The sequence below is a fragment of the Pleurodeles waltl genome, chromosome 4_2 (assembly GCF_031143425.1).
Source record: "Pleurodeles waltl isolate 20211129_DDA chromosome 4_2, aPleWal1.hap1.20221129, whole genome shotgun sequence".
NCBI classification, from domain to species: domain Eukaryota; kingdom Metazoa; phylum Chordata; class Amphibia; order Caudata; family Salamandridae; genus Pleurodeles; species Pleurodeles waltl.
The window spans coordinates 415,553,514-415,575,548 of NC_090443.1; the positions used below are offsets into that span (position 1 = coordinate 415,553,514).

Below are 22,035 nucleotides of genomic sequence, written 5' to 3' on the forward strand. Positions count from 1 at the left end.
CTGAATTGTATCTGCCAGCAGGTAAGTACCCACATCTTCGAAGGGCAGACCTGGGGGGTTCAGGAGAGCACCGGGGGGCCCACAGGTCAGCACCAAACACACACCCTCAGCGGCACAGGGTCGGCCGGGTGCAGGGTGCGAACACAACGTCGGGATCCCAATGCTTTTCAATAGGGAGGGTCACAAGTAGACTGCAGGCTGGATCCAGGGGGTCAGTTCAGAGAAACCACAGGCTGGACAGTGAGGAGGGCCACCCTCTGCATGTTGCTGCACCGGATGTCGGGTTCTCCAAGGTCAGAGGGCTGACGTTGCAGAGTACCTTTTGGCATCGGGTAGCTTCGTACAGATCTTTCTCTGGCAGGGGGGTCCTCTGGTTTTAGTCTGCAGGCGTCATTGTGGTGGATAGGAGGGATCAACCCAGGGTGGACACTAGGTCAGAATCACCTAGGGGCCAGCTGTAGACCGTGGGGCCACCTGAACATGGGCTGTGGCTGTCTGGTGTAGAGTGGGCAGGACTTGGGCATCTGGGACAGCTCTGGAGTTCTTTGTTTGAGTTTCTTTCTAGACAGGGCCGCTGTCCACAGGAGATCGTGGTCCTCAGGGGTGAAGGCAGTCCTCTTGAGGCTCTTAAGAGGTTACTGGTCCTGCAGGATGTGTCGCATTTTGGTAGCAGGGACTTCAAAAGCAGTTGGTGTCTTCATTCTTCTCTGCTGGGTGTCAGCTTAGCAGTCCTTCTTCTTTCATCTTGAGGTCACCAAGAATCTGGTGAACTAGGTTCAGGGAGGCCCTTAAATCCTGGATTTAGGGGAATAACAGGGTTCAGAGGTCAGTAGCCAATGCACACTGTCCCGGAGGGTGACTACACCCTTCTGGTGTCCACTCCCTTAGGGAGGGGGACACAGACATGACCCTATTGGTCCCTTTCCTCCAAACCTCGATGGAGGATTCTGCAGGGAGGGAGTCACTTCAGCTCTGGACCAACTAGTTGGAGTGTCCTGGGGCATTGTAACAGGAGGCAAGAGCCTTTGAGACTCACTGCCAAGTGTTACAGTTCCTGCAGAGGGTAGGTTGAAACACCTCCACCCAGTGCAGGCTTTGTTTCTGGCCTCAGAGAGCACAAAGGCTTTCACCCTATTGGGTCAGAAACATGCCTCTTCGTGGCAGACTGGCACAGACTGGTCAGTCCTGCACTAAAGAATTGGGTAAAACACAAAGGGTATCTCTAAGCTGCCCTCTGTGTGCATTTTGCAATAAGTCCAATACTAAACTTAGACACTGTAGGGGAATATTGTTCATGCAGCTATGCCCACACCTGGAGGATAGTTCACCCTGCCTTAGGGATGTAAGGCCTGCTAGAGGGGTGACTTACCTATGGCACAGGCAGTGGTTTGTGGGCATGGCACCCTGAGGGGGATGCCATGTCAACTTTACCTTTTTCTCCTCACCAGCACACACAAGCTGTATTGACAGTGCACATGTGTTTGGTGAGGGGTCCCTTAGGTTTGCACAATATATGCTGCAGCCCTTAGGGATCCTCCCTGGTCACAGGCCCTGGGTACCATTAGTACCTTTTAAAAGGGACTTAGCTGTGGGCCAGGGGTGTGCCAATTGTGTAACAATGGTACAGTTTTAGGGAAAGAATACAGGTGCGGGCCTGGTTAGCAGGGTCCCAGCACTCACTCAGTCAAATTAGCATCAGATATCATGTAAAAAGTGGGGGGAACTGCAAACAAGCGGCCAGTTTCCTAAAATATGTAAGATTGTCCCCACTAATACTTATCATAACACTTTTAGGCTGTCAGACCTACTTCTTCAGACAGAGGGCCTGATTACAACTTTGGAGGAGGTGTTAATCCATCCCAAAAGTGACGGTAAAGTGACGGATATACCACCAGCCGTATTACGAGTCCATTATATCCTATGGAACTCGTAATACGGCTGGTGGTATATCCTTCACATTTGGGACGGATTAACACCTCCTCCAAAGTTGTAATCAGGCCCAGAGTGTCTACGATTCTACCCGTTTATGGAGGTCCCCAAGAAATACACAGTAAAAACCTGGAATGTCAGGGGTATGGGGTTCATACCAAAAAGATGTAGGATCCTTGCCCAGCTACAGCACCACAAAGCACATATAGTATGCATTCAAGAAATGCATCTCATTGCTAGTGAAGCTCTCAAAATTTTGGAAAAATTGAGGGGCCACCTATTTAATACCTCTTATTCTGCCTTCTCTCGAGGGGTGGTGATATGGATTAAGGCAGGGGTTCCCTTTGTAGTGTCAGAAACAAAAATTTACACACAGGGACGATACGTTTTACCACGGGGTGTGCTAGATGGTGCTCCAGTGGTGTTGGGATGCATATATGCACCTAATGTGGAGCAGGAGGCTTTTAAATTTCACTTAACTATGATTTTAAGCAGACTGGGCTCATTACCCCTGGATCCTGGGAGAGGACTACAACGCGGTAGTAGACATCTTTCTAGAGAGATCGCATCTCCTTCTTCCTAATGCTGCCTCTGTGCATCAAGCAAAAGCTCTGAAACAATGGACTGAAGGATGGTCGCTTGGTGACTCTGCAATGCTGGCATATATAAATACTCATTTTACTCCCCCACCCATCTCCTCCACACAAGAATAGATAAAATCTTATGCACGGCTGCGTTGCATACTAACATCACCCACACAACATACCTAGGGAAGATCCTATCGGACCACAATCCCCTGGATGTCACTTTCGCGTGGGGCCGAGTTCCAGCCCCTATTTCCACATGGGGCATGTCACCACACCTACTAGAAGATGCAATATTCTGTGACAAAATGAAGTCTACTATAGATAACTATTTCCACGAAAACACCAATACAGTTTCATCACCATTATCAGAATGAGAAGCTTTCAAAGTGGTCCTAAAGTGTAGATCTACAAGTACTATCGCCGGGGCTCGACAGACGCTCCTCAGGGATCTCATTCCTATAGTGGAAAGTCTTGGTGGAAGAACATCAGTGGAGAGCGAAATGGGCACGCAGAAATGACAAGACACTGGGCTGAATACGCAGAACTACTAGAATGTCTGCAGGTTACTGATCAGAAAGCCACCTATTTACACCTACACCTACAGAAGACCCATTCGGAAGCAGGCAATCGGGTGCATTGCTGGCCCGCCTAATCCAACTAAAACCATCGCCTACACCAATTCTCACAATCACCACATTACAACGTACACAAGCCGCTAACCAATTAGATATTACCACTGTGTTTTACAACTTTTATAAACAACTTTATACACCCCCTCCGCTGGCAGCCACTAGGACAATAGCTGATTTCCTGGACCAGCTGACCCTCCCCAGGGTGAGAGTTGATGAGCGAAGCCTAAATGAAAAAACTACTATTGAAGTGCAGAGGACGCCTCATAACCCTGGCCCTCACTGCCACTATACCTGCTACACTATTTAAAGCTATTCCTTGTGTCTCATCCTCTACCCTTGCTCTTCTTCGCTTGTCCCTTCTTTCTCCTCTACATCAATTGGTCTCCTTATTTAACTTCGCCCCACCCAAATGTCTTGCACTATCTCTGCATTGTCTTCTCACCTTTCTCTTTACCTCCCCTAGATTCCCCCCTCCGTACTCTCTTAATCCCTCTCCCCACTTAACCTTCCTCTGCGCCCGCCTCGCTTTCCAGTCAAGACCGTGATTGGTGCTTTACGCTCGAAGACACAGCACAGGCAGTCACAGCTTCCTCTCGCATCGCTTCATCTACCCGTCCCGCCTCCTCCCGCGACCCTCCCTCCTCTCACAGTCTCCTGTCCCCTCTTCTCCGACTCCGCCTCCCTGATAATGTAGCTCCCCATCTCCCTCCCATACCCCGCCCCTCCTTCCTCACCATCCCTCTGCTCCAGCTGAAGCCCTGAGAGCGGCGTGTGAGGCTCTTCATACTCGGTCCCAACCCGGACTCCTTCCCCCTCTCCCCGGGCAGCCGCCGTCCTTGGCTCCTAGAGTGGAGCTCGTGGGTCTTCATGCCTTCCCCTCGCGCCTCTAGCAGGTGAGTGCGATAGCGGCCACTGCCCCTTCCCACAGAGGAGACTTTGCCTCCGCTGCAGTGATCCCCCCCAGCCCAGGTGTGCTGCCCCTAGGCCGCGCCCCCTTTCCCAGGTGCGTGCTTCTTTCCACTCAGGGGTCTGCAGCCGCCCCACCTGAGAGTGCTGGCTCCAGGGTGCTCTCTCGGACCCCTAACTCAACCCCAAAGCCCCTCCCCTACAACAGTAAGGGAATGTGCCCCCTTAGCCGCCAGTGGCGACCTTCTTCCCCTAACCAGGTGTCCATGCCTGCTCTGTTCTTCGAGGCGCTACGTGCAGAGCCAGCAGCGTGTTTGTCCCACTGTCCGGGTTAGCCGTTTTAATTCCTGTGTTAGTTGCCCCCACGGAGGAGCGTGGTCCCCGACGATCAGTCCTGGGATCTGGATTAAGACATGTCTCAATAAGTGATCGCCTGGCAGTGGGCGCGTTCTCCCCCTCTGACTTCTCTCAGCCCCTGGGCAATGTGTGTCTCTGTGGCTCCCAGGGCAGTACTTGGCTGATGAACAGTGTCTGACATTGTGTCTCCCTGTTGGCTCTGGGCAGTTTCTGGCTGCCTCAACAGTACCTGCCTTTGTCTATCCACGGGGCAGGATTTGGCTGCCTTGTCGGTGTTCTTGGGCAGTATGTGTAGCCCTCGAGCAGCATTTGGCTGTCTGAGCAGTATCTGCGTTTGCCTGCGCACTATCGTGCCTAGTAACTCCCTGGGGAACATTTGATTTTCTGATTGCCTGCCTCTTTGAGACGCCTTTTCTCTCCGCAACGAGGAGGGGGCTGCTTGGCCCTTCGCCTCCAATCCGCCCCGGGTGTCTGGCATGTTCTTTTTGTTTCCTGTCTGCTGGTGGCTGTGTTTCTTTCTGCTGCCCCCTGCTACCTCCTTGTCCCTGGTGGTTGAGCCTCCCACGGCTCCTTCGTGTTGTTTGGTGCCAGTGGCCCCCTCTGCTCTTCTAGCTCTTGGTGGCCGAGGCTTCATGTGCTGATTCCCGGTGGCTGAGGTTGTCTGACTCTCCATGACGTTCACTCTGCTCCCCCTCCCCCAATAAATAAGGTTCCCTTTGCTGTCCCCTCCCAGATTAGTGAGGTTCCCTCTGCTGCGACCCCCCTCTAATTACCGAAATTCCCACTGTCACCCCCCTCACAATCACTGAGGTTCACTATGTGCGCCCCCTGTCCCCCTGGCTGAGGTTACCACTGCGTTCCGTGGTCTCTGTTCGGCTTTCTGCGGAGTGTCTGAGATACTGCGTGCGTTTCTCACCATCATAGGCCTCTTGTTGTCCTTTGTTTTTGTCAAACCCTGCGCTCTGCCAGGCCCTGCCGGTCTCATTCCTCCTATTGGCTGGATTTGGATGACGTCTGATGCGACGTCTATTGATGTATTTATTGATTATTGTATGCCTCCCCTGCTTTATACGTACCCCAGCCTATCAGCAGTGCACTTGGGACCGTTTGACTCAGCACTTGTCTGTAATAAGCGCCACGCAGCGACCCACTCAGCACGACAAAGAGTCATTCACTTCAGCACCAGAGGTTGAGACTTGTTTACGTTTTTTTACGTTCATGTGGTGACAACAATAGACACCATTCCTGAGGCAGAGCGTGCCGGGCAGAAAATCCGCGGATTGCACCTTCTTCCACACCTGGAGGCAGGGGTGAGGGGTGGGGGTGTCGTGCCCTTGAAGTTTAATAGTAAATGCTCTATTCCCATTGGCTGTCAGTCTAAAAATTCCAGCTAATAACAAAGTACGTGATAATGGGTGATGTATATGTATCTGCTCACTCTCCACCGGCTCACAATACTTTTGCAGGGAGTTCTCCACCATGGATCACATAAAAATGTACTCCAGTGAGGGGCAGAAGTGTGTTTCCGGGGTGTGGACTGGAGATTGGAGTAACCCAATATTTAATGGACCTGTAGGTAATGGATTACTCAATGTGAATTATATTTTCGTTGTGGGAAGAAACACGTGCTTAAACGCACATTGAGATGTAATTAAATCCTGTAGAACTTCAATGGTGGGAATTATAAGTCTATTTTACAAATACATGGCTTTGTGATTGTGTAAAGTAGTGGCACAGGATTACTCTTTCATACCTTTGGGAGTTGGACCCCAAATCTCTAACTGTTAGTAAATGTACACAGAGAGACTGCCATTTCTATTTGTACTAACTCTGTGTAAATATTCCAATTGTAGGTGTTTTGGGGTCAAGTAGCAGACATTTATAGGTATGTGAAGTAGTATTACAGGAGGTTTGGCAGCTTTCCCAAAAAATTCTGTGAAAGTGAGCACTCCTTGGTATTATAGGCATTTTTAGTGAATTCTACCAAAGTCGTAATTTTGCTCCAAATTGAAGTGTAGAACTATGGTAGCAAATTGCCATTTTTCCAAGTTAATCATTTGTGAATGAGTCCTATTTTAATAAGATAAACTGGTTTTGATTTTTTGCATTGCTTCCAAGTCTTCAATCTTGTACAGAGAAGGTGGGCAATTGCATTACTTTACTATCGCGAAGCGATATACAATTAAAAAACTTAACATAGCATTGTAATCAGCTGTATCACGCAACCAGGCCTTTCAACCAGTGATTGTCAACACTATATTACCCGCTGAGACAAAGAAATAGCATGATAAATGAAAACCTAGTTCGTGAAATATTTGTTGGCCTAGTAAAGCTGTTTCTCAGATACTTTTCTTCATTTGCATTGCTTCCTATCTTCTTCACCCTATGACTACTGCACATCCCTATGTGGTATCTTTGGCCTGCTATGTCCCACTGCCCTGGTGATTCCTATGTAGAAACTGGCTGCCTGGACCAGTGCAGCCAGACGATGCCCCATTTATGGGGAATACAAAGTTTCTGCTAATAAATGTTAAAGGTGCAAGAAATTGTTCTAGGGCAGCAGGTTCTCACAGTAGAAGAGCAATCTGTTGAACCTCATATCGATTTGAGCAAAATTCCTGGTCCTGTGTCTTTTGCCAGAATTCTTTCTGTTTTTTTTTTGCAAATGACAATATCTGACAACTACGTAGCCTGCTCTCTTCCAAGGCGGAAAAATGTAAACCTGCTGCCTGGCAGAGTCGAAGGAAGTCTTGGGGTTTTAGGACCTGAGATACAAGATCTTGCTTACTTAAGACATTCTATGCTAGTTTCCTTTTGTTTAAGGTACAACTGTCACTGATGTGTTTTTGTAGTTCTTCCTGTAGTCCAGTGCGGCTTTCGAAGCGGTTCTGAGGTTTCCATCGTATACTGGAGTCTGCATCTGCCTGTGAAGATGTGTTATTGTTAACGTGAGTGGGTATGATTGTATATGTTAAGTGACTGGTTCAACCCCGCTGTGTTGTGAATTTTCTTGGTGTTTGGTGGGTGATGCTGTCTGCACTGAATCGATTGTGCATCTTTTAGGGTGGTGTGCATGCCCGTTGTCAAGCAGAAAGATGGGTGTGTAGTGTCACTTGTATTGACGAGTGCTAATGTTGTGTCTAGCAAGCGGTCCCATAAAAAGTTTGCTTTTCAAGTTATTACTGCAGCAGCTGGCATGTTGTGAAAACTGGCGCATAGTTCAAGATGATGCTAAAACACATTTAGCTTGTAGTTTTTCAGGATTTTACTTAGAGGTAAATTTGTCGCCTTTGTATCCTTTTAGGTCCAGCCTACCAGGCTTCATAGCTTCCATGAACATACCGGGGCTTATGTAGCCCACTCATTGGTTGGCTTTCCTGCCTGCTCTCATTTGCCTGTTTCTTATTTGTGTCTCAACTTTTCAAGTTTGTGTTTGCAAAGAATCTTTGCTCCCTGGGAAGGGCAGCCTCTTCTGATCTGAGAAAGAGCTCTCCAGTTCGCCAAACTCTTGCAACACTCCTCCGAGTAGGGTTGTGAAAATGCAGTGGTTCTTGCTCATTTTGTGCAGAGGCTGACAAATCCTTAATTCATGATCTTGTGCATTGTGAAGCACTCTTTGTTCATTGTTGTAAACGTAGGAGATTTCGACTTCTAGATTCAGTAGATGGTAACTAAATCCTGCGCATATTGAACTCAAGTACCTCTGTTGCACTTAATGCTTTGATTGAATATTTTCTTCAAGCTTTAAAAAAAAAAAAATGCAATGTTTCGCAAACTTTTTATGTATTCTGTTTGTGTATTATTTGATACTACTTTTATTTTAAACTACATTAAAACATGACACTCACTCCCTTTTAGCTCAAGATCATTAACACATCTCTAGGAACTGTTGCTTTCCCTGAAAAAACGTTTACTGACATCTCATAAACTACAGTCCTATTGCTGATTTAGCCATTCCTGTAAAAATCTTGGCTAGTTGCTACCAAACTCAATAAATCTACATCTGACAACTTGCTACAGCTGCATTTAGATCAGGGCACAACACATACAGTTTAGTACTCAAAACAGTTGATCACATCCTGAGGATCTTTGAGTGCAGATCATGTCATCTTGTACTCTTGACTCATCTGAGGCTTTTTATACTCTAAATCGCGATTCTGTTCTTTCTAAAAAGGAGTGTTTTTTTATGTTATTGTGCTTCACTGGTCTGAAGTTGGCATGATAATATAAGACCCCCTGTGTGCCTGCTGGTGTAGCTCTACTGCTTTTCAACCATTGTGTGGAACACCCTAGCAGAGCTATTTTCAGTCTCGCACTTAGCCACCAAGTCATTGATAACCTTGACTCATTTGCCCTTCTACCTTCCAGATATTGACTCTTGAATGTTTCGGATGAAACACAGTCCTCCTTTTGTTGCCTAGAAACACAATTGAAGTTTGCGCCAGAGGAATGGACTAATACTCTTATTAGTCAAAGATTGTGACCTCCGAAAAGTCTAACAATTTCCAGATGAATCAATCGTTAAATCTAGACTTTCATGTCAAAGTGACAAGCAAAATAGTTCCTAAATAAAAGTGCTAAGGAACACTAAAGCCTTTATCTCAAGTCAGGATGTGAAGTCAGCTGGTCTAAGGCCTCATGGTATCTTTGGTATATGTGGCAATGTCTTACTTACTTGCAGTCCTACAATCTGCTCTTCTCCTCCCAGATCCGTTCTTGACTCTGCACCCTGGCTAGTCCCACATACCAGGATATTTTTCCAGTTCTCTCCTGCCCTCAAATTCTTTCGTCAATTGCTGTTTGAGCCTCACCCTACAAAAACAATCATGCCTCTTTCATAAGACCGTCTACCTAAGATTCCCTTTGTGAACCCCTCACAGAAACCATAGTTATCTGGCACTAACAGATCGTAAAGAAGACACTACCTTCTACAACTAAAGGCTCCTCGTTTTATGACATTTTCACTCTTGAGATCTTTCTCAGGCAAGTGCTCCGAGAATCTGGAATGCCCTTCTGCACATATTGGACTTACTCCCTCCTTCCATATTTACAAAAATAAGTAGAGAATGACTCCTCTTATTACAAGACTAGGCTTCTTCCATAGAATCCGTATCTGACATAGTTATTTGCTCCGTTCTCTAGTTTTATGGTCTCCTTCTTCTAAGCCAGATCACCCTCCCCCCCCCCCAACACCCCCACCTTTGCTATGACTGTTCAATGCCTTACACACAGACAAAGTAAAGTGCAAAAGCTACGAAATATTGGGGCAACATCTCATCAATAACTATGTATGGAGCTCAACGTTGGGCAATGGAAGTGTGCACCAAAATGTAGCTTGGCGTCATTGAAGGTTTTGGCATAAGGTGTTGCGTCAGTGGATTGTGGCTACTCGCTGTGAGTACTTTTTGGGAGTTTTCCAAGTTACTTTTTGTGGGTCTATTGGTGAAGGAAGCCCACAGGCACAATATGCGTTTGGCCAAACACGACATTGGAGCTTGCCTAGATGCCGATATGGTTAAGCCAATTGCTGTAGGGCACTGTTAGTAATAGAGTGGATTCATTTGTATCTGCTTTTGCTGCCAATCGATTGGTCGTACAAGATGGCAACACAGTGTTGGCAGGGTAGATTTATACAATTAAGTTTTAAGTCATACTGAAGGGCATTTGAGAAGCATAAAAAGTATACATTTTGATTGCAGGCTCTCCTAAGCGTACGCTGCCTTTTGCATTTACAAATTCCTCAAAGCAGGGCTTAAGCTTTTTGTTTTTTTTCATTTCATTTCATTTATTTATATATACCCACCATCAGGTCTATTTGTTTTGCGAATGCTTGTTTATTTTTTTCTCTCCCTCCTTGCCTTGGGATTTCACTGTCCTTTTCTACTCTCCTCCTCCCACTCTTAGACATTCCTCTTTCTCCCTTCTCCCTCTAAAGATCTATCAGGCCTGCTCGCTGCATTCAAAGGGTCCCTCACTCCCTCCCACCCCAATTACCTCTCACTGACTGAAATTTAGCCAGCTCTTTTTCAATAAGTACAGAAAACGAGCAAGGTTCACTCATTTTATCACACAGAATGTAATTGTGTTTCTCGGTACAAGCCGTTCTGTGTTTGCAGCTGAGAATTGGTCTCAGCTTTTGCACCGGCTCTCGTGGCACCATGATCAGATCTGATTGCAGGCCAACAGGAGGCCTTGAAAAAGCTGTAAGAATGTGATGCTAAATCAATAGGTGGGGAAAGTCACGAAACGCGGTATAGTCGTCTTGCGCCTAAATCGGTAGGTTTGGCAAGTATGCTAATGAGAAGTCCAAGTGAAAGTAGGGGCGGGACCTCGCTGCTGTGATAGCACATGGCGGCAGGTGCCCTCTCAGCAGTGATACCGCACAGCCGCTTTGCCCACCGCAAGTCATCACTCTAAATGGTACGATCGCTGCAATGACATTGGACTGGCAGCTTGCCCTCACTGAAGGGACATGAAACCTAATGCTGAATGTACTGCAGTGACATAAAACCGAGAGATTCTTTCGCTGCAGAAACGCTGAAGGAGGTGACTAGCCATCTGCAAATAAAGCCTAGTCCTGCTCCAATAGGAACAGTTCAGCCCGAACTGCTAGCCACGTCCCTTCTGAACCAAACAAAAAGCAAATCAAGACCAGTTGCAACCATGGTGGGCTCCATCAGTGAGATAGGTGGAGATTGCATTCTATTGCATATTGACCTATTGGATGCAGCTCCGGACATATCCATCACACTTAGGCCGTCTCACTGAGGAGAAAAAAAAGGCAAAACAAACATTGGCAAAGCAAATAGATCTCGCCTGTGCAAGAGCTATTAGCATTGCCAACGTGTTTTAGCCATGTCGTACACCAGTGTGGCTGCTGCTGAACAAGGTTAAAGCTTAGTGGCGTAGGGGAGAGTGGTGTGGAGTGTTGTACAGTGGATGACAAAGAGTGGAGTAGAGTGGACTGGCGTAGAGTGTTGCAGAGTATAGTGGTGTAGTGTGCAGCAGCATACAATACAGCATTGTATAATGCAGTGGCATAGATTGGAGTGTTGCATAGTAGAGTGCAGTGGTGGAGAGGGGAGTGGTGTAGAGTAAGTAGCAAAGAGTGCAGTGTCATGGAATGAAGTGTTGAGTTGAGTGGCGTTGAGAGTGCATAGGCATAGACTGCAGTGGCATACAATGCAGCTTTGTAGAATGCAGTGGTGCGGACATGGCTCAGAGTTCAGTGGTGCAGATTAGAGTGCACTGGTGCAGGTTGGAGTGGCATAGAATGTAATGGTATAGACAGTGAAGTGGCATATAGTGCACTGGTGCAGAGTAGATTAGAGTGTTGTACAGTGGATTGGTTCAGAGTGCAGGGGCATAGAATAGAGTGGTACAGGGTGGTGGGTATTGGCATAGAGTGCAGAGTTGTGGAGTGACGTAGAGGGGAGTTGTTCAGAGTGGAGTGGCCTAGTCTGGAGTGCTATAGAGTGCAGTGGTGAAGAGTACAACAGTGTAGAGTACATTGGCATAGGAAAAAATGTTGTAGAGCGGTATATAGTGAATTAGAGTGGAGTGACGCACAGTGCAGTGGCATGGAGTGGTGTAAAGTGAAGTGGGGCAGAGTAGAGTGGAGTACGCATGGTGCGGCAGTGCACTGCTATTACAGACAACACATTTTCAATTGAAATGACCATTGCATTTGCACAGACACAGTTTTTTACTTGTACAGCTATACAATGCACTATTGTGAATGCATGGGAATGGCATCACCAAGTGTATTGACTTGTTTTGATATCATTCAAGTATTTGTTTCCACCATAGTTCAGAATTAACAAAAATATACTTATTTTTGTGCTTTCCTAATTCTGGTATGTTATGAAATACTTGCACAGTTAATTTAAATGTTGTTGTGTGCCAGAAGAAAACCCTTTCCTACCCCCAAGTAACCAGCAAGATTGTCACATAAATCCTCTCTATTTGAAGTCCCAGAAAGAAAAGTAAACACCAAGCTCCTTCAGAAGACCGAGCATGACATTTGACCTCTGTCTTTGAGTGCACAGCAAATGTGACAGGATAAGAGCAAGATTTACAGGCCTGTTTACAGAAAAGATCACACATGAAAGAATACAAGGAGAGGTAGTGTAAAAAGGCTTTACTCCCTGGGAGGGGCGAACTGAACCTGGACGGCCTAAAACAAATAAAGCCAGAAAATGTGTTACAAACCACAAAGCTAATGCTAAGCAACATGTGGAATACATTCCCAGGGAAGCTTTCTGATTGTCCCCAAGACGTCTTTAAAAAACCAGACTGCTGCGCTGTCTGGTAGGCTTCGACCTAAAAAGATGATTGAAATGCAGCCGATGGTAAGTACCAGTGAATGAGATTAATTTACACATAAACCTGTCACTTGTTTGTTTTTCTCGCTTCAGGGACACCTCACAAATTTGGAAACTAGGTACTCTGAGAGGAGGTGCTGTAAATATACCATTGTCATTTCAGAGAAATGTGGAATGTGGGACGGAGCAGCAGTGTGAACCAGCTCTTGGGAAAGCACTAGGCGGCACAGTGTTTTTAACAAGTTAATGGTGCCACGTTTACCTAGTGCCCTCCCAGTTTATTCATATTCCCTCCATGAGATAAGCAGAATATTTTGTCCAGGGACATGAGCACCTCTGAGGACAAACATTTCACCAGGTGTCCATACATTGACCATCCCAAACCCTTCCTCCACCTCTGTCGGCCTCCTAAATACTTCTTATGCCTCACATCTTTCTGAAATGCTTGCTCCATTCCTAAAATTGAGACCCACAAGATCCTTTGCTTTAGTCCTGATGTCCTTCGGGGGGTGCTAACTTGCAACACTAAGGTGCTGGTCCGACTGTATTAGTTCTAGTCACCACTATTAATGTGCAGACCTCATGTGAACAAACTTCAGACTTGTAAGAAGGCTGCCACATACTTAATGATTCTCTCCTATGTAGTTAACCCTAGCATTGTTAAGCCATCGCAAACCATTGTTGCACAGCGATTCCCCTCACACTTGGGAACTTGAAGTTCTCAGTGTAATTTGTTTAAACCCGCTTCAGCCAACAGTAGGGGACAGAATCCACCCCATTAAACATAAGAGGATAATTTCTCTCCTTCTCTCTCCCCACTTCTTGACTCCAATAATAATGTGGAGAGGGGAATGCTGAGATGTTATGTTCCTGAGGTGCTTTGGCCCCTAGATCAAGTGTATTGTTGATGTAAACGCAAAGACTAGATAGGGAGCATGTGCGGACTAACTTACTACATGGTATAATGAAGGTGACACAAAAATGGGGTGTGTCTGCCAGTGCCTGCCCCTACAATCTGTGTGCTCTGCCTACTAAAGCATAGGAATGCAGGGCATCACAAATGAACACTGCCTACCACTTCAGGCTTGCTCCATCTCTCTCCAAGCCCAGAAAAAAGCTGAAACCCAACCTCCTGAGCAGTGCTTAAATTGTGCAGGTGCTCTACTTCACCATCCATTTCTTAACAATTAATTGGAGAGTACCACATGGTGTCGCTGTTTTCCTTATTTTTTGAGCAGGAAACATTAAACACATCAACATACTTTTAAAGACATGATAGAACTAGTACATCCAGGTCATCCATACTTTTAGAGCCGACCTGGGCCAGGTCAAAAGGTCACACTTTTAAGAGTGTAGTGGTTAGAATGCTAATATCGGCACTGGCAATACGCAACAGTGGCAGAAGCAGTGGGTGGTGCCAGCTGCATTGGACTACTGCAAATTACCCTGGGCCTTGGCACCTATTTGTTTTTTTTTTAAAGAAACAAATCTCCACACCCAATGGAGAATATGGCCTGTCCAAAACAGTCCCCCACAATGCCTCTACTGGCCTGACCCCTTGTCTCCGTGTTCCACCTGAGATTAGCCACACACACTAGAGAGTTCTAGTTATGTAACCTATCTCTGCCTCGTTCCTGTAAGATCATTTTAGTGTGGGATAAAAGTCCGAACTGAGGACTTGCAATGGTGTATGGTATTTTTAAACAAGCATTTGCAATGCAATGGGTCTCGTGTTTGCTCGAGTTAGAGCTATTAGCTTAAATTCCTAACCTGACTTTTCTTGCCACTTTAAAGTGCCATGAGCACAAAGGAGAAAAACAAAAAGAAGTACACTCGCAGTCAAACGTATCAGTAATCATGCAAATATCCATGTAACAAAACCACCCCAAGGAGGTAAGCATTTACCAATGATAACAAAACATTTTTGAAAGGCAATCCCAGAAAAGAGTGAAAGTGATGGGCGTGGTTAAAAGCCCACAGTACTTGCAACAGGTAAAGCGCTTGCTCCCTTGACCCAAGAAGACTAAAATGGGCATATTGGATTGGCCTGGTGGTGTGCTTCTTGTGCCAGTATGTATGTTATCTCTCACTGTCCGGTTCACACAATCTTGACGCTGGTCTCAGCGCATACTCATGCTGAGGCTGCAGCTTTGTAGGTGTGGTTGAGGGACCCTTGTGTCAAGTGCTTTTAATTGAAATCTGTTTAATCCACGAATTTGCCAGCATTACGTTCAATGCGGATTATAGCTAGCTTCTCTTTTGTTTGATTGTGTTTCTACGCTGAGGCTGCTGGACCCCTTCACTTTGCTCTGAGGAGAAATCTGCCCCATTTCAGACATTGAAGGTGGCTGTGGCTACCTTCCCAACCTGTACTTCTAAATAAAAGCACACACTGTGCTCTTTTTTTTTTTTTTTTTTTTTTTTTTTTTAACCAGAATGCACGTTCTGGTTTAAAACCCAGCCTTAATCTGTCCGGGCCTTTCTCCTCTGTCCCCCTTTATAATGTGTATAAGAGAAGGGTCCCATTTGCTGACTTTGCAGTGGATGTAAAGGTAATGGGTTGCGTTTGGGACCTCCCTAACATAAGTTGGAAAAATTAAAATGAATGTTTTCCAGTTTATGCTTGTTAAACGTTGACGGGATTTTCCACTAAGGCTATAGCGTACTATTTTCACTGAGGATTTTTGAACTTAATTGACAGCCCCAGCTCCTGCACCAGCCTGTTATATTTACAAGGAGCCATGTGTAAGTTACAGTGATTATAAGAGGTCAGGCATTTTTGTTTAAACAGTTGTTCTAAGTCTTCTTAATGGGCTTCAGAGCGCTTTATAGAAAAGTTCACTATAGACTGAATCAGTTCTGTTAAAAAGGTAGCTTTTAGGATATTAAACTGAAGTTTATGATCAGATGGAGATTGTTTTAAAAACTGCTGTGACTGCATAATACATGAAAAATTTATTTTTCATATGTTTGAAGGCTCACTCAAATTCTTATTTGAAACCGCCCTTTTTTTAGGTCACAGCCTACCAGGCAGTGTAGCTGTCTGGTTTGCTAAAGACATCTTGAGGACTTTCAGGAAGCTGACCTATGAATGCATTCCGCCTGTTGATTACCATTGGCTTTGTGGTTTGTAACTCGCACTTTCTGGTTTTCTATTTGCTGGCTTTATTTGCTTTAGGCTCTACTGGTTCAGTTTGTCCCTCCCATTGCCTGCACCATGTTTATTGTATTCTTCCACAAACTCGCTTTCTGTAAACATGACCTTTAAATTTTGTACTTACCTTCTCACATTTGCTGGGCATTCAGAGTCGGAGGTCAAATGTCAGGCTCTCTCTTCCAGGGAGCTTGGTGTTTATTTTTCTTTCTCTGGCTTTTAAATGAGAGAATATGTGACAATCCTGCTGAGTACCCACATAAGACGAGAGAGGGTGTTTTTTTTTCTTTTTCCCTAACGCACTACAAAAAATGAACAGTGCTGATCTTTCAGAATATATCAGAATTGGTACAAATGAAGCACGTTTTCTTTGTAAATGTGAAGTGTGGTTGACACAAATATTTGAATACGATGAAAACACATTAATACACTAGATGGTGACATTTGCACGCCCTATTGTTCATATGCAGTAAAACCGTATTTTGGTGCTAATGTAATGGTCATTTCAATTTGAAATGTGTTTCTGTAATGGCAGTGCTCTACCACACCATTAATACACTAGATGGTGACATTTGCACGCCCTATTGTTCATATGCATCCTATCTATCTTACTTCAGTCTACACTACCCCACTCCATTCTACCCACTTCACTTCCAACCTATGCAACCATAATCCACGCCATCTATCCCACTCCAATCTACCCCACCCTAATCTACCAATCTACTCTTCTCCACTCCGCCCCAATCTACCCCACTCCAGTCCGCCCCAACCCACTCCAACCTTCTCCACCCCAATCTACACCACCATACTCCAATCTACCCCACTCCATAGTCTATCCCACTCCAGTCTACCCCACTCCAATAACCCACTCTCCAACCTTCCCCACTCAAATCTAACCCACTCCAAATCATCCTTCTTCAATCTACTCCACTCAAAATACCCACTCCTTTCCAAACTGCCCTACCCTAATCTTCTCCACCCTAATCTACCCCAATACACTCCAACCTTCCTCAATCTCTCACTCAACTCCAATCTCAAATCCGCTTCAATCTGTCCAACTCCTTTACATCCCATCTCCAATCTACCGCACTACAATCAGCCCACTCCAATGTACCCATACTCCATTCTACTCTACCCCACTCCACTTCACTCCATACTACCATGTCGCTCAAATGTACCGCTCTCCAGTCCAATCTAACCCACTTGACCCAAATCCATCCGCCTCCCTTAAACCACTCCAGCCTAAACTACCCTACTCCAATCTACTCCATCCTATCCGCCCCACTCCAGTCTACCCTAATCTATTCCACTCCAACCTACCCAGCCCTAGCCCATCTTCCCCACTCCAGTCTACCCCATCCCAATCTACCCCACCAGTCTATTTAACTCCACTCCAATCTCCTCCACTTAATTCCCCCCACTCAAATCTACTGCAGTCTACTCCACTCATCTCATTCCAGTTTACCCCACTCTAACCTACACCACTCTAATTACCCCAATTCAGTCTACCTCAAATCTGAGCTCCACTCCATCTACCCCAATATGTCCCACCCCATCGTACCCCAATTCAATCTACCATGCTAATCTACCCAACTCCCACATTTAAATCTACCCCGACCTACCCCACACCACTCTACACCAATCTATCCCAGTCCACTGTACCTCCAATCTACCCTATTCCACTCTACCCTATTCCACTCTAGACTAGCCCACTCCAATCTGCACCACCCCACTTTACGCCACTAACGTTTAGCCATCCTGAACAGCAGCCACAGTGGTGTACAGTATGGCGAAAGCACACTCGCATAGGTGCGGCCTATTGGCTTTGTCAATACTTGTCATTTTTTGCTGTAATTTTATTATGATGGTCTTTAATATCTTTTGTTACTGCAACATAGTTGTATTTCTGATATAAAGTGTGTATGTGATTGTCCATGGGTGGCTATTATTACTGAACACTAGTGACAACAGTAATTATAGAAATCCAGTAACGCTCCTACTTATACCAGTGGGACGCATTGCATTTTACTTACGCATCACATACATAAAATGTGTGACATAGGCATGTTTATTACCCAATAAAACATTTCCAAGTTGGCTTTAAGTCTCATGGGTAAGAAACATGTCATCAAAACTGCTATACCGCTATATGAAACCATAAAATGCAGTCAGGCATTTTTATTTCATATACATTCATTTCCTGCTACAAATAATCTTTTTTAGAATGAGGTCGCTTACTCTGAGATCGCTGCCCCAGGGAAGTTGAGTCTGTGGGCTGGTGGTTAAGATGATCATTGTAGAACCAAGAATCCTGACTTCCAGTTTCTGCCTTTGACCCGATTGTGTGTCCCTGTGCAAATCAAGTCCCCCCCCCCCCCCCACCCCCTCCACTAACACACTTATCCTTAGCTATCTTCAGTCTCTCCTCGCTGCGTGTTGAAGGGGCACTCCCAGGCAGACTGGGACCCCAGCCTGTGCCTGAACTCTTCAGCCCGGCTGCAGAGCGCGCAGTGCGCATGAGTGTTGCTCACTGAGGGGAGTGCACAGTGGACTCCCCTCATCCCGCAAGGCCCTGCCCCTCTTATCACCTAAAGGATAATAAACATCGTTTATTATATTTTTGTTGTTAAAGTTTTGCAGCTGCTGCTCGTGGGGGTGCGTGGCTCCTCCCTCCTCCGTCATAGTGGAGGAGCCATCGCTGGCTGTCTTACTAGCAAACTTGGGCAGTGCTTCAAAACAAGCCGGGCTTGAACTAAACTGCCTTTTTTACTTCCGTGACCCACGGTGGATTGGCCTTTCACCCCGAGGTCGCCTGTTCTAGCATAGTACGAATCATAAGGAGAAGTAGAAACCCAGTAAAGCTACCTCCAACATTGCTTCATTTTAAATGCAAGTTGTCAGTCACTGCAGAGGCACCGAGTATAAAATGGGCACGGACGCTGGCACAGACTAATCTGCTATGGTTGGTAAATTTAGGTTTAAGTTTGTTTACTTGTTTAAGTTCCATGTCCTCCCCTGATACCACAAATCATTGTTTTAACATTTCACCTCGTCAGAGAGATAGCTTGGTTGGCCGTGCCATGGTTGCTGAGGACTGTACCTAGAATGTAGATCATCACCGATGTTTTTCTAAACGGTGTTAATTTGACGGGCTGAACGCCTGCTGGCAAGGTCTGTACCGAACATGCAGGTCATAGATGCGAGTGCTGGTAGGCTGGACTTAAGCTTTCATTCATCCGCAGTTGAGTTACATGGTATATCTATTTTGTGTTTGAGTGCCAATAAACTGTTCAATTTATGGTGTATGTTACATGAGTGGTTGATATCAACCTCCATTTATTTGTTGCTTTATTTCCTTATATCTATTATTCATATGTATTTCAGATTCTCATAGTCTTATATTTACATTGGTGTTTTTTACTAATAACATTGATTTGATTGTATTCTTGATTTTTTTTATTTTATTATTTTAGATTTGGTTTTATAATAATACCCTAATGGACTTTTCTTCACTGCCCTTATTCTCGTTGTATTACTTTCACTCCTATTCTTTCTTCAGTTGAGTTCTTGCTTTAATTATACTGCTTAAACACTAATTTGTTACAAACTTATTTGTACTGTTATATTATAAATTGTATGCGTGTTGTCTTTTTTTCTGCGGTAGCAGTTTTATATTACATTTAGCATACTTAAGGAAAACGTGACTAATGCATATCTGAAGGTGTTTGTCTCTACTTTTGTTTGTATTGCAATACATTATCTTAAACTGAAAAAAGCGTTTTACAGCTATATCAAGCAGGTTCTGGACTTTGGTGTGAGTGTAATTCCGAGCCAGCTGCCTGGCTTTCAAAGTAAAAGAATGCATTTGTGAAGCATTATTTAATCTCGGGAGCCGGGGTGGGAGTGTTTTTAGAGCCGTAAATCACCTTGGTAGCAAGAGTTGCTGGCTCAGGCTTTTCTCTGCCTTGCAACATTCTCCTCCGCTAGGCCGACACTGAAGTTTGGGAAATAGAGTTCTGACGATGCCCAAATGAGATGGGTCAATTTTCCTCTTTGGCAGTTAATTAATTCAAACATTTTAAAAATGTAATGTGACGTAAGTGATGCAAGCCTTGTAACGCAAGAAAGCTTTAAATTTCAACGTTACCCTGTAAAATAGCCTACCTTGGAATTTGGTGTCTGCACCTTCAGTCAATGTTCTTTACATTCTGTTTGTGAACAGGTTACTTATGAATATTTATATGACTTTACTTTCAAGTAGACCTGAAAGGAATCTGTTTCCTCTCTTTATCTTGAGCTAAATTTTGCTGCATGACTGGAGTGTTTTTGGTGGTGATTGATTCGAGCACGGGAAGTTGCTTCTCACTGAAGCAGCATTTTAGTGTTTTTTAGGTCTCGCCAACCTAGAGCTTTTAGCTGTCTGTTGTTGAAGAACTGTAGTTGGTAATACCAGTACTCAAATGCGATTTGGGTCAACCCACTGCTTGCTGTTGGTTAGCTTTTTTGTAAATCTGTTATCTTTACATCTTATTCCATGGATTTGTTTACTTCTTGTTTTTGAATTCCTCCCCCCACCCCCTCCAAAAAGACTATCTTATTTACCATCATTTTCATTGGATAACTTGTATTCTTCCCGAGTTCCACATCAGCTAACTACTTTTTTATTTTGCTTCCAGCAAATTATGGAAGTGCATATGTTTTCTTGCTTGCTTCTTTTCTGTGGGTTGCCGCTTTTTCACACCTTTCCCCATGTGCTCTCCTTTTCAGATCTCATCCGTTGCTTCTGGCGCCTCCTTGGCCACATTTTTTGTTTTTGGTTATTTTCACCATCCTCCACCAGTTTCACCTCTGGTCCCCTCCTTTTCACTGTTTCCACCTCTCATTGGGGTTTACTTTCTCCCCTGCCCGCCCCACAGTTGCTCTCTTTTTTCACTTTTGCTTACATTTAAAAAAAAATGTTTTAATTGTTTTAATTATTTTTTATTGTTGAAGTGCCCGGCACTTGTAATTTGGTGGTTGGTTTCTCCTTTCTTAAATAAATACACGCACTTTAGTGCACATTACATATGTGATTTTTAATGTATTTCTCCAAGATGGAACAGTAATGTAAATCAAAAAGAAAATTAGCTGTTACAGCATGATAAAAAGGCCTGCATGCATGTTGATGAATGTGTGCTTATCTGCCTTCATAGTCAGGCCACTGCAGCTCCATGATGCATAAGTACGCATAGGGATTGTCAAATTCTCCAAAAGTAGTATCATCACACTTTTTAAGCCTTGACATAAGCCGGACCAATTTCAATAAAATTATATATAAAAGATACTTATATTAAGTATCAGGGCTTTCAGTGAGCCCTCTTCGACAACTGGTCTGTTGTTGCCATTCACATTTTTTCCTCCCCATTTGAGCATACAGCATGGGGCAATTGGTCAGCCTACTTCGGCTATTGGTCAACTTCAGTGTGAGTGACTGCATTCTGCCCTTTCAGAAGAATGGGCAGATCCAGACCTAATATGTAATTTTGGTGCAGAGTGGTGAAATTGGTGATTAAAGGTGTAGAAGTTGTGTAAAAAATGATGCTTTCTCGTCCTGTGTTTATCGCTGCTTGTGTGCCTGTTTGTCAGTGGTCTGTGTTAAGAAGTTTTTTTAAAAAATGGGCAGATCTTCAGATGGGCGAGGTTGAGCCAGGAGGCCAGAGCCGGTTCTCTGAGCACAAACTGGGAGCGACCAGCATATACATACCTGACATGTTACGATTTCAGAACATGACCCAACGTGAATGGACTTCTGTTGTGGGTGAGGTAAACTGTGAAAATTGAGTTGGTTAGCCTGGCAGTTTTTTTTAACAATAGAAATAGTTTTGTCAGCAATAGCAGCACTGATTTATTCTTCAAATGCGGGAATAGTTTTAAGTACATCTGAAACGCAGGAGTGGAGCCAGTTTGAACCCAACATGTAGTACAAAACAGTGCTTAGTTTGAGCCGGTGGTTGCAGGTGGGGTCAACAGTCATCATCTTTTGGGGACGGCACTTACCATACTATGCCAGGCTTTAAGCTAGAGCAAGAAAGATTGAAACACTGTCACAAAGGGAGAAAGAGGAGGAAAAAACCTGAAAGAATGAGATGAAGGGACTGTCGGTGGTG

General features: G+C 44.8%; 1 protein-coding gene across 4 annotated transcripts in view; it reads left to right on the forward strand.

The window, feature by feature from the left end:
• Positions 1-3,886: 3,886 nt before the first annotated feature.
• The window catches only part of C4_2H1orf21 (chromosome 4_2 C1orf21 homolog), a 316,947-nt gene continuing 298,798 nt past the window's right edge, over positions 3,887-22,035 (forward strand). For 2 of the 4 annotated variants that reach the window (XM_069231634.1, XM_069231635.1), the window contains exon 1: positions 3,887-4,041. The gene's annotated coding sequence lies outside the window, so the exon portion shown is untranslated. The remainder of the gene's footprint in view (positions 4,042-22,035) is intronic. The other 2 variants (XM_069231636.1, XM_069231631.1) reach the window with 2 other exon arrangements.